The sequence below is a fragment of the Protopterus annectens genome, chromosome 1.part2 (genome assembly GCF_019279795.1).
Source record: "Protopterus annectens isolate FY-2018-M chromosome 1.part2, PAN1.0, whole genome shotgun sequence".
Taxonomy (NCBI): domain Eukaryota; kingdom Metazoa; phylum Chordata; order Ceratodontiformes; family Protopteridae; genus Protopterus; species Protopterus annectens.
Genome location: NC_056727.1, coordinates 926,708,763 through 926,721,826, shown reverse-complemented (window position 1 = coordinate 926,721,826; position 13,064 = coordinate 926,708,763). Strand labels below are relative to the sequence as shown.

General features: G+C 44.8%; 1 protein-coding gene across 1 annotated transcript in view; it reads right to left on the bottom strand.

Moving 5' to 3' along the window:
• Window positions 1–13,064, bottom strand: part of LOC122792423 (CSC1-like protein 1) — a 740,103-nt gene that overhangs the window by 560,932 nt on the left and 166,107 nt on the right. The gene's annotated exons all lie outside the window — the stretch shown is intronic.

The following is a 13,064-nucleotide window of genomic DNA, read 5'->3' as shown; positions in this document are numbered from 1 at the left end:
AAAGTACTGTCTTGTGTTTTGACTATTTATTAAATATTTTTAAACTCTTTCAACTGTGGCTGTTTTGTAGAGATAATTTAAGCTCTTTAGAGTACTTGCATGCCTTTAGTAAACATGTACAAAGCCACTCTAATAGCTTTAGCCCAGAGCTATACTACCAATTGGATATTAATATTGCACAGTAATAATTGGGCACCCATTTATGGGCCTTTGAACAGCTGACAAATATTAGTGGGTGGTGGCAGCTGGTACTAAGATATAGTCTGGGAAAAGGGGACACAGCTGGAGAACCTGTGCCAGCCTTCCCCAGGAGTGTGCTTGTGTGTGTGTCTGTGTGTGCATCAGCTACTTGGGCAGAGACACGAAGCACTGGTTGGACAGAGAGGGTGCTGGAGGTTTCAGCTTGCCCACTAGGCTGAGATCTGGACCCTAGAGCTGTGCCAGTGCAGAGTCTTACTGGGGACCTGGAAAGGTAAGGGAGCGACCAGCCCCAGACTGACTGTGATCTCTGTGTGCTCTTAAGGGAAATTGCACTTTACTGTGTGTATTTGTTATCCCTTCCTTTGCCCCTCACTGGTGTTAGTGGTGAGGATTGAGGCTCCTTGATTGCTGGGCCAGGGCATGGGCATCACAAAAGCTTCGGGTGGAGTCTTACTGGCTGGGGGGCAGGGCCTCAGCACAGCCGAGAAAGGTGAGAGAAACTACAGCAAAAAATATCTATTGTTAACTATGCACTAAGAAACCAGGGCTGAAGGCAGTCCCAATGTTAGCTGCAGATATGTAGATTTGTCAGAGAGCAAAAGTAAGGCATGCCAAGGTAAAAGATGACCTAAAAGGGGCTGCATGAGTTAATGCTGGCCACTCAAGTTCAAACTCCTCCTTTACATGGCCACTCATTGAACACAGGTCATCTGAGTCAGTGTTCCATCCCTCTATACCATGTAGTCTACTAATATATTTGAATAATGAAAGTTATGTACTTACCATAATTGCTAGATCCATGTTGTTGTCTTTTGTCTGTCTCAACAGTTGGGTATATCAGATCCGAATGGATCAGAGCTTAACACTTTAGACTAGACTTTAGCTCCAAAGATCAGGCTCCTCCTCTTCCCATAATGAACCATCACCCTACCAGTCCTTCAGATCAAGTTTGCTCCAAACAGAAAGGTATCACAATCCCCAAAAGACACCCCTTAATTATCAGAAGCAACCAGCAGGTTGTTAAGGCTCCAGGTAAGACCAGTGTGGTCTGACAGAAGCCATAGACAGGTAATCTGGTGTTGAAATAGATAGATAAGGATCTAGCATTATACTGAGTACATAACTTTTGTATCCAATACTATTTTTTCTATTCATGTCAACAACTGGACAGAGTTCCCAGCTACATGAACTCTGGTAGGTACTATCGAAATATCTTTTGCAGAATGGTGGAACCGAAGGTGCCCTTGATCATAATTGTAGATTACACTCATAATGTGAATTAAAAGTATGACCTGTAGACTATGTATCTATCAATAGAGACATTACTGAAGAAAGACATAGGGGCAGCAATCTTTCTAGTAGAGTGCACTTTAAGGGTAAAGACAGCCCTCTAGACTTGCAAACAGAAGCAATACATTCAGACAACCACATAGACAAGTAACCTTGGTAAAACTGGACATCTTAGACTTAGAGAAGGAGATGGAGTTGGTCACAATTTCAAAGGTGCTTCGTATGATGCAAACAGAAATTTAGCTGGTGAACATCTAAACAGTGCAACTGATAAAAACCCTTGTTAAAAAACTTGTGGAAGAAAACCACTAAATGGATAGTCTGATTCAAGGAAGATGCTGAGGTCACCTTGGGCAGAAAATCTGAATCACTTCTGAGAGATACTGTGTCCTTATGAAAGATTAGACACTGAGACTTATATGACAGTGCTATCAAGTCTAAAATCCTTCTAGCAGAAGTAACAGCTAACAGAAAAAGCATTTTCCAATGCAGGCTCAAAAGGGGAGATAGTGAGGTCCTGAAGTAAAACTGTAAAGTGTCGGGGGGGGGGGGGTTAATGGATCTCTCAAAGGAGGAAGCAACAAAAAGTACTCTTTAAAAAGCTGCTGAAAGTCTAAGGGAAGCAATGGGGGTATGTTTTTCATCCACACGAAAACTACAAATAGCAGCAACTGGACTTTAATCATAGAACCGTCTCCCAAATGAAAAAGATTTGTCAAAAACTTGGAAATAGAGGAAAGTAGGTTTAAGAATAGGTCCAGTTGCTTGAAGCACATCCAGACTAAAAAATATCTTCCACTTGCTTCTGCATATCGTCCTGGTGGAGGGTTTTGAGAAGAGGTTACGTTGTGGTCATCAATAGGCAGCCTGGAATTTCTGGCAGTCTTTGGAAGTGGAGAAACCAAGCAGTCAGACTGAGGGATTTGATGTCTAAGGCCTGCTAGATGGATGAGAGAGCAGAGCCATACTGGGATCCAGGATCCAAGGTGGGTGAACAAAGTGGAGGGTAATGAAAAGAGAACAAAACTTGACACAGCCAAAAGGAGGAGATAATCACTCTCACCTCGCACCTGGCCACTTTCTGAAGGAATATGATTATGAGTGGGGCTGGAGGACAAGTACAAAGGAGTCCCAGGGGCCAAGTATGGACCAGAGCTTCCTCTGGAGACTGTCCCACCTGTGGGATCAGGGTAAAAAACCTACTGCATTTGGTATTAAATGGTGCTGCAAACAAATTGCAACAGGGCTGGTCCCAAAGGCTAAAGACCTTGGATGCCACCAAGGTTGAGTGACCACTTTTGTAGCAGAAGGACTGATCTGCTCAATTTCTCTACTAGAATATTGGATTTCTCGGGATTGCGAATCGCAAGAAGAAAGTGCTGGGAAGATATTGCCCACTGCCAAACACTGATCATTTCTCAAAAGAGGGGATAGGAATAGGTTTCACCTTGCTTATGTACCAGACAGCAGACATATTTGTCCATCTGAACAGGGATCACATCTGTAGAGAGTGGTCCTGAAAGGCTTGTAACAAAGATTAACACTCACATTTGTACTACAATGAAGTGAAGATTGGCCTCCGTCTGGAATCAGGTGTCCTCTACTGTTTTCCCTTCAAAATTACTCTCCACCCCAGAAGGGATGCATCTGTAGTCTGGAGAAAGAAGCATCCTACAGAAATCTGAGGTGATGCTATCCACCATTCAATATGCTGTTTGCATGTTGAGGTGAGTCTGACAGGATAATTCATCAGTTGGAAAAGGATGGACCACTGGATAAAGTGTTCACTGAAAGATTCTCACATAAGACCTCATGTATGGTACAAGGGTGATTGAAGCTTCCATGGATACCAGCAGATGAAGATTCAGATGAGCTGGATGATGGTACAGTAACACCTGGGAAGCTTGCAGATATAATGACAGCAGTCTGTTTGCAGGAATATGTCTACATTACAGGTAGTGTACAAGTGGCACCCTATAAACATGAATGTCTGAACTGTTTCCAGTGCAGATCTTTCCCAACTGACTGATTCTTAGGGACATGTGGAGAAAGGAGTCTCTGGCTTGAAGAAGGGAGTCTTTCATGGTGGCCAGTAAAAGCCAGTCATCCAGATAAGGAAACACCTGGAACCCCTGTAGTCTGAGTTGACCAGCAACCACTGTCATGCACTTGGTAAAAACCAGAGGGCTGTGATGAGGCCAAATGGCGGTGTTCTGAACAGAAAATAACTGACTCTCAGTGGGAAGTGAAGGTGCCTCCTTGACTGCATGGTTATCTTAGTATGATAATCGGTATCCTGGAGGTGCATCAAGCACATCTAGTCATCCTTTCTCAAAAGAGACAATATGGACTGCACTGTGACCATCTGGAATAATAAGTTATGTACTCATCATAGCGTCCCATGTGAGTTGTTCATCTTGCCTTCATTCTTTACTGATGGTTACGGCCGTATGCAAAGCTCAAGGTCTTCCAGTAGCTCGAGGCCAAGCCCCTATCCCATGATGCACTGTGAATTACCTCAGATCTTGTTTGCTGCGTGTACTATAACCATATAAATGAGCTATCCTCCTATGGACAGGATGAAGAATTGAGCAACCACAATGAGACCCTACCTCTAGGTCAACTATCAGCCAGGAGGGGGAAGGAGGGAGGGATGTAAGAATGAAGGCGAGATGAACAATTCACATGGAACGTTATGATGAGTACATAACTTCTTAATATGAAGTTGTTCAATCTTGTCATTCATTTTTTACTGATGGGTAGCATCCCTAGCACCATCAATCTCGGGTGGCTTACAGGAGTACATTATTCAGAATTGTAGACCCAAAAGAAGCCCTGTCCCTGGAGACCTTATCAACTTTGTAATGAGTAATAAAGGTATGAGGTTTAGACCAAGTGGCTGCTGCACAAATGTTATGAAAGGGTAATTTGGCTTGGAACGCAGAGGATGTAGAAACTGCTCTGGTTGAGTGAGCTTTAATCTTGTGTTGTAAACGCATATTAGCAACTGAATAGACAAAGGTGATACAATCAGATAACCATTTAGACAGAGTTGTTTTAGCCACTGGTCTACCTTTTCTGGCTTCAGATAATGAAACAAAAAGCTGGTCTGATTTCCTGGTATCTTTTGTTCTATCCAAATAAAATCTGAGTTTTCTGTGAATATCAAGTTTGTGCAGCATATATTCAAACTTATTAGAATGATTAGGGAAGAAAACTGGTAACTCAATGACTTGGTTGATATTAGATTCTGAACAAACTTTGGGCAAAAAGAGGGGGTTTGTCTTAAGAGAAACTCTATCAGCATGAAAGATCAAATGAGGAGGGCTGATAGATAAGGCTTGAAGTTCTGACACTGCGGGCAGAAGTAATAGCTACCAGAAAAATAGTTTTCCACGACAAATATTTGAGGTCAAAATATGATGCTGGTTCAAACGGGGGAAGGATTATATGAGACAGCATAAAATTTAGATTCCAATGAGAATAAGGAGTTTTCACTGGAGGTCTCATATGAAATGTTCCCTTGAGAAAGGCCTTGGATAACTTCTGGGACATTATATTTAGCCCGTCAATTCCGAGATGAAAGTTAGATATAGCAGCCAACTGAACCTGAACCTGAACTGTTGCGGCTGCCGCTCCTTTATTAAAAATCATAGTCAAGAATTCTAGTATGGATGTCAAGGGGGCTTGGTAAGGATCACAGTTCTACTTAGAAGCCCATATGGAAAATCTCTTCCACTTACTAAGATATAATCTTCTAGTGGACGGCTTTTGAGAAGACAAAAGGATCTGTTTTTGTCTCATTGGGGAAGTTATGAAGCCTGGCTATGAGGGGAACTGGAGCAGCCAAGCTGTCAGCTTCAGTGACTGCAGAGAAGGATGGAGGTCCCCTGACGGATGTGTCAGAAGGTCTGGAACTGGGTCCAGAATCCAGGGATCCTCCAAGAGATGATGTTGACGGCATGGAAACCAAATCTGCAGAGGCCAATGAGGGGCTATAAAAGAATGATGGCTCTTCCCAGGAATTTTGCTTTCTGTAGAACTCTGGGTATCAATGGGATCAGTGGACATGCACAGAGGAGACCTGGGGGCCAATCTTGTATGAGTGCATCTCTCGGGGCATCTCCCAGAGGAGGAATCAGGGCAAAGTAGCGTCTGCATTTCATGTTGAAGTGGCTGGCGAAAAGGTCGCAGCAAAGGCTGACCCCATTTGCGGAAAATCCCGTCCGCAATCTCTTTCTTGAGGGAGCACTCATGCAGCAACAAGATTGCCCTGCTCAGTTTTTCTATCACGTTGGATCTCCCCATGTGCGTTGCCAACAGAAAGCGCTGGGAGGAAACAGCCCACTGCCAAACTCTGAGGGCTTCTCAGCAAAAGGGGTAAGACTTGGTTCCCCCCGCTTGTTAAGTCCCAGAATACTGACATATTGTCTGTCTGAACTGCAATCGTTCCTAGGGGAAGAGAGTCCTGGAAGTACTGCAATGCCAAAAGTACTACTGCAATGCCAAAAGTACTACTCTCATCTCCAGAACATTGATAAGCAATGTGACTCTTGATCCGTCCGTGTGCCTTGGGCAGTCTTTCCCTGAAAATGCCCCCACCACCCTATCAGGGAAGTGTCCGTGATCACAGTGGCTACTGGAGGGGGTAGGACAAAGGGGCGTCCTATGGATACATGAAGAGACGTCAACCACCACTGGAGATCTTTCTTGCAAGAGCTCGTAATTAAAATTGTATGACCCATTGGAAGTTCCTGATAAGACCACTGAGTGAACAACAGCCACTGAAGAATCTGCATATGTATGCTTGTTAATGGTATAGCCAGGATTGCTGCAGCCATCAAACCCAATACTTTTAGAACATCTGAAGCTGGTGTTCTGTCTTTCGATACCAATTTGCTGACGAAGAAGGAAGACTCATTTGATTGGTAGTCTTGGAGTGGTGGTTGAAGTGTACAACTCTGCCCCGATAAAAACGATATGCTGCGATGGCGACAAGGCAGACTTTTCTGAGTTAACTGTAATGCCTAAGTGATTGCAGAGTGCCATAGTGTATTCCCTTGCCTGAATCAGTTGATGCCTGGTGGTGGTGGCAAGGAGCCAATTGTCTAGGTATGGAAACACCTGGAATCCTAGATGCCTCAAGTGAGCCGTGACCACTGCCATGCATTTGGTGAACACTCTGGGGGATAGAGTAAGACCAAAGGGGAGGGCTCGAAATTGATAATGATTGGCTCCCAGCCGAAAACGCAGGTGATCTCTGGATGGCCTGGCCATTTTTATGTGGTAGTATGCATACTTGAGCTCTATCGAGCACATCCGATTGTCTTTCCCTAAAAAGGGAAGTATAGACTGTAGCGTGACCATCCAGAACTTCTCTTTCTCCATATATTGGTCGAGTCTGCTGAGGTCAAAATCGGTCTCCAGTCCCCCGTTTTCTTTGGAAACAAAATGAACCTTGAGTAAGTTCCGAATCCTGTTTGGTTTGCTGGGTCTGACTGAATGACTTTTTCTAGCAACTTGTGGACCTGTTGTTCTATGTAACTGGGTGGAATGTCCGGGATTGACGGGGGGGGGGGGTGACGAAAGGTATGAAAGTACCCTCTGGAAATGATACTTTGTACCCAGTTGTCTTTTATTTATTGTCAGGCATCCGGATACAAAGATAAGCGACCTCAGACTGCCTCCAGAGCAGGACAGTCAGGCCTCCTTTCAGGAGCACTGGTAGGATTGACCAGAGAAGTGATCTCTGTCACCCTGATGTTGCGGACCCCCTCTGCCGTGAGGTCAGCGTCTTCCACTATTACCCCCTCCTCTGCCCCTAGAGGGAGGTTCACCACGTGTGTCCGGAAAGGCTCCTTGGGCTTTCTGGAACCACATTTTTCCTCCCCTTTGGCCTTTGGGGTAAGGCAGAGTATGGCTGGAAAAATGGACTCCGACGGCAGACAGAGTCTTTCCCTCCTGTTCACACCTGGTCAAAATTTCCTTCACTTTTGGCCCAAAAAGGAATGAGCCATCAAAAAGGGTGTTTACGAATGAAGACTTAATGGGCTCCGCGAAGGAACACAAGCGCATCCAGGAATGTCTTCTGAGAGCAATTCCTGTACCTGCTGCCCTACTCATTCCATCAGCTGCATATGATATGAGATGCATGGATGAGTTGACAATAGAATTTAGGGTAGCAAGCTGGGCAGCAACTTTGTCAGAGGCCCCTGCAGCTACCGTACCCTGAAGAGCATTTCCCAATTCCTTAAGATCTCTTTGCAACCTAGTGAAATGGGTCAAATAGTTCAGTGAATGTAGATTAAAAGTTGCTGAGCTAAACATGCTTTTCCCATATCTATCCATGATCCTAGACTCTCTATTAGGAGGATGAATAGACGAGGAAGACTCGGACATTTCTTTTTTGGTGGCCACCACCACCAACATGGCATCAAGAGGGACTCCTTTGGACAAGAAAGTTTTATCTGGTGGAGTGGATATAAACTTATTAGACCTCCTAGGAACAGGCTCCATGGACTCCGGTGACTCCCACGCCCTCCGAGAGACCAAATGCATGAGCTCATCGAAGGGTGGAGACACCCAAGAGGTGGAGGGTTGAGACTCGAAAGCCTTCAGGAGAACTGACTCATCCTGAGTAGGGCTTTTGGACTGTCACTCACCCCTCTGCCTAAGGATCTCAAGTATCTCAGCAAAGGAGATATCCTCAGAGGCGGACCGCCCGGACCCTTCCGACTCATCCAAGTCAGTGTCAGATGTTAAAGACTCCTGTAGGGAGTCCAAGTGTCTCCTCTGGCATAATCTCTTCCTGGGAACCTCCTCAGTGGGGAACTTCTGGGGAGGTCTCGGAAGAGCAGGGAGCACCCTGTGGGGTTACCTGAGGCTCTGGGTCTCTAAGCCTAGCCTGGACGATGGAAGCAGAAGCAGACACAGGCGCTTTGGGGGATGAAGAAGCAAGGCCTGAAGTAGAGGATGTCTTGGGGGAAAAGGCTCTCCTCATGGCTTCAAAAGCACCATGGCTCAGATGTGAAGGAGTCAATGGACTCAAAGGAACCGCCAACCCCTCCTGCACCGAGGCTGTGGGCTCCGAGCCAGAGGTAGACGCCGAGCTTATCCGAGCAGAAGCCCTGAGAGGAAGAGTCGGCACTGACAAGTCACTTCAACTATCCTCCCCGGATCCGACTGGAGAGTGTCAGCTACTAGAGTCCTCGGTCGGCGCAGAGGACACTGGAGCAGGTCTTGGCTCCACTATCAACGATCAACAGGTCTGCTTCCTCTGGCTCTGAAGATCTGGTACGGCTCAGAGGAGTAGTAGTCAAGTCAGGAGTAGTAGTCAAGTCAGGAGTAGTGGTCTTCGGCTCTGAAGCCGCTTGGATCGGCGCCAACAATTTTGCAAGGCCTGGTGCCTGTAAAAGCTTCTGCACCAATCGATCCATATCCAAATCCGGCAGGCTAACGGAAGACCTAGAAGAATGCACAAACAGTGCCGACTGAAGCAGTGGAGATAGAGGCCTTTCAGATACTGGCTCCAAGGCTGTGGGCCGGCTCCGAAAAAAAAAAGACAGTCGGCTCCAAGGCCTGTGGAGCCGATGTCACAGAATCTTCCAACTTTTTAGATTTTTTTAGAATGCTTAGAGTCCCCAGAAGATCTTGGAAGACTTGCTGGCCAAATCCTGGTCATTTAAAACTTCTTGAAAGGGATGCTTTAACAAACGTCTGTCTACCAATTTCCTTTTCCTCTCTAGTAACACTCTCAAGGAAAAAGAATGACAAATGCTACAAGACTCCTGCAAATGGACAGCTCCTAAGCAGTAAACACAAGTTACATGTCCATCAGTAACAGAAATTTTTTGACTGCAGTCTTGACACTTTTTAAACCCAGATTTTGGGTGTTTATCTTTGTCATCTGCCATTATGCTACTAAGGAAAACACAGATCCAATAATCAGAAAAATCCTAGGCTCTTAAGACAGACACAGACACACACACACACACACACACACACACAAGGAGCCTAAGAAAAAAAATGCACACAGTATGATAAGCTACTCAACACAAAACCTAGGCTCTAATAGCACACCACACAAAGGAGCCTAAGAAAAAATGTCACACCAAATATAAGTAAACTACTAGGCTCTAAACTGCACACAGAAAAAAAACCAGCCTGACAGGAATGAAAGTTAACTTCTAATCTAAGGCCAAAATACAAAAGGCCAACACTAGAAAAAGCTATAGAGAACTCAGCACAGCTCCTCGTGGTGTCCAGCAGAGCTCCTAGAGCAGCAGAGACCAGAAAAGACAAACTTTCCAGATTCTAAGTTTTTTTTTTCTGCATTTTTGACTTTTTAAGCCTTTCGATTGCTATTTCTGCCTGTTTTATTCTGCTATTACCTGTTTTTACTGTTTTTAATAGCTTGAATTGTTTATTGCACTTGCTTGTTTAAGTTTTGCTTAAAAGTTAAACAACAGGCTAATACACTCAAGTGTACTAGCTTTTGATAGCATTTAGTCAAAAAACACAGCATTTATTGTATTTTCTGCCTATCTGAAAAAAACTTGAAAAAAACAAAAAAATACTCTTGTTTTCCATACTTTTCTAATAGTTTGTTCCAGTGATCAGATTTTGCTGATCCCTGGGCTTTGTCTTGGTTCCTGTTTTCTCCATTTTCCTTGTTTGGTCAAGGGGTAGTTTCTTTACTCACTAGTGGGAGTAGGGAGTACTGAGCTGCCTGTTTGTCCTCAGAGGAGTGGTTTAAGGCAGTAACTTGTAGTTTATTGGCCATTTTGGGTCATTTCCTGTCTTTTCCAGCCCCTGCTATAAAGCACGCTTTGGTGGGCTTTTCTGGCTATAGAGAACTCAGCACAGCTCCTCGTGGTGTCCAGCAGAGTTCCTAGAGCAGCAGAGACCAGAAAAGACAAATTTCCAGATTCTAAGTATTTTTTTCTGCATTTTCGACTTTCTAAGCCTTTCGATTGCTATTTCTGCCTGTTTTATTCTGCTATTACCTGTTTTTACTGTTTTTAATAGCTTGAATTGTTTATTGCACTTGCTTGTTTAAGTTTTGCTTAAAAGTTAAACAACAGGCTAATACACTCAAGTGTACTAGCTTTTGATAGCATTTAGTCGAAAAACACAGCATTTATTGTATTTTCTGCCTATCTGAAAAAAAAACTTGAAAAAAACAAAAAAATACTCTTGTTTTCCATACTTTTCTAATAGTTTGTTCCAGTGATCAGATTTTGCTGATCCCTGGGCTTTGTCTTGGTTCCTGTTTTCTCCATTTTCCTTGTTTGGTCAAGGGGTAGTTTCTTTACTCACTAGTGGGAGTAGGGAGTACTGAGCTGCCTGTTTGTCCTCAGAGGAGTGGTTTAAGGCAGTAACTTGTAGTTTATTGGCCATTTTGGGTCATTTCCTGTCTTTTCCAGCCCCCTGCTATAAAGCACGCTTTGGCGCGAATTAGCGCGGAGCTGCCACTGTTGCACACTAGGGCAGCGCCGGTTAAGCAGGTTTAAACTATTTGGGCTACCTAAAGTCCACTCTTCAAATTTTCCCTTAAAACTACCTTCCTCGAACTATACTACTGATCAAATCAGCGTATTCTATAACTAAAAAGATCATCTCTACTTGACTCCAAGTAGACTATTCTCTATCTGTTAAACCTAGCACTTGCTCCTACAGTACTTATTACCTTGATACGGCACTCTTGTCATAGATAGTACCCCAAAAAGGCAACCCCCCATTTCTCGGTCACCCACGTCCCCCGGAATCTTTTTTAAAGTTTTTTGTCTATTCTTCTAGCATGTCAAGGGATCAGTTGCTAGTGTCCTCTCCTGCTCAGCTGGTGAACCTGGGAATATTGAGGCAATGTTACAATTGCCTCATGTACACACAACCCTCTCCTCCTCCCACAAAACACAAATACATGCGAGAGATGCAACTATACGGCCAAACTGGAGGCTGAGCTCTCTCAACATAGGACTGGCAAGACCAGTCAGGAGGAGAAGGTTACCACACACACTATAGACCCAGTCTCACATAGTACCATTACAACCTCAAATCATACACATAAACACACAAAGACATACTCGGAGGCTCTGATCAAAAATCTACCAAAACAGCAGAGGCCACCAAAGCAGACACCCAAACAACCACCACCTCAGAACACAACACCTGCAACACATAGACCTCACAGTCAGAGTGTCAAACAGTCACAGCCCTTAAGGCCAAACACAATGCCAGACACACTAGTCATTGGTGACTCCATAGTCAGACACACTGGCGTCCCGCTCACCAGACTGAGTAAGGAGAAGGTCACAGTAAGCTGCCTGTCGGGCGCTAGAATCCGCCACATAACGCAAGCACTCAGGTCTCTCAACAGCAGGTACAAATATGACTCAGTCATTGTCCACGCTGGTGTAAACGACCTGAGACGTACCTCCTTGGACTACATGAAAAGAGACATTGAGGAGCTCTCTGATTATGTAGCCCAGGCAGGTATGACCCTGACCTTGAGCAGTATCCTACCTTCACCAAGAATGATGCCACAATACAGAGATAAGATGATCAGCTTTAACAATTGGCTTAAACACTGGTGTCATTCAAAGGGGATCCAGTATCTGTCTGCCTGGGATGACATGCTGGACAAGCCACGCTGCTTCGCAAGGGCGGCTTGCACCTGTCACCCTGGGATTCGGATATTGGCAAAGGCTCTTGCCACCCCCATAGTGCCTTTTTTAGGCAAGGCTCAAATTCTAAACCTACCACCCTAGAACACAAAAATGGAAAAAAACTAAGGGTAATGCTGCTCAATGCCAGAAGTCTAAATCTCAAAATGCACGCACTCGAGGCCCTTCTCAGTATGGAGAACATCGATGTCTGTGCTGTGACAGAAACCTGGTTCAAGGCTCCTGAGAGCACCCCAGCGCTATCAGGTTTTACCTCATATCATGCGTTCCGGCCCCAAAATCCGGACAATACCAAGAAAGGAGGGGGGGGTATCCATATTCATCAAGGACACCCACACCTCAAGACTGGTGGCAATGCACGATGCATCAGAGACCATCCAGGTGCAATTAACCATAGGCAAGACTGCTCTGCAAATTGTAGCATGCTACAGGCCACCCTCACAAACTCAGGAACCTCACATGGCCTTCCTGAAAACACTAGAGGGGATAAATGTATCATCAAACACCATCATACTAGGTGACTTCAATTATCCTAATATAGACTGGGAACACTACTCAAGCCCAAACACCCTAGCCCAGAAGTTCCTGGAATTCATAAACTCAAATGCCATGGAACAACTAGTCACCATCCCCACAAGAGGAGATAACATACTTGATCTCATCATCACGAACATGGGAGCACAATGTTCAACACCGGAAGTATACCCCTCACTGGTGAGATCAGATCACAAACTAATCTCGCTGGAGGTCCTCATCCCACCCCACCTGAAATAAAAAGACTACAGTAAAGAACTTCTCAAAGCTGACTTCACACTTCTAAAGACTAGTGTGGTCTCCTTTAAGGCCCCGAGCAGCGGAAAACAGTACTCAAGCCACTGAATCACTTAC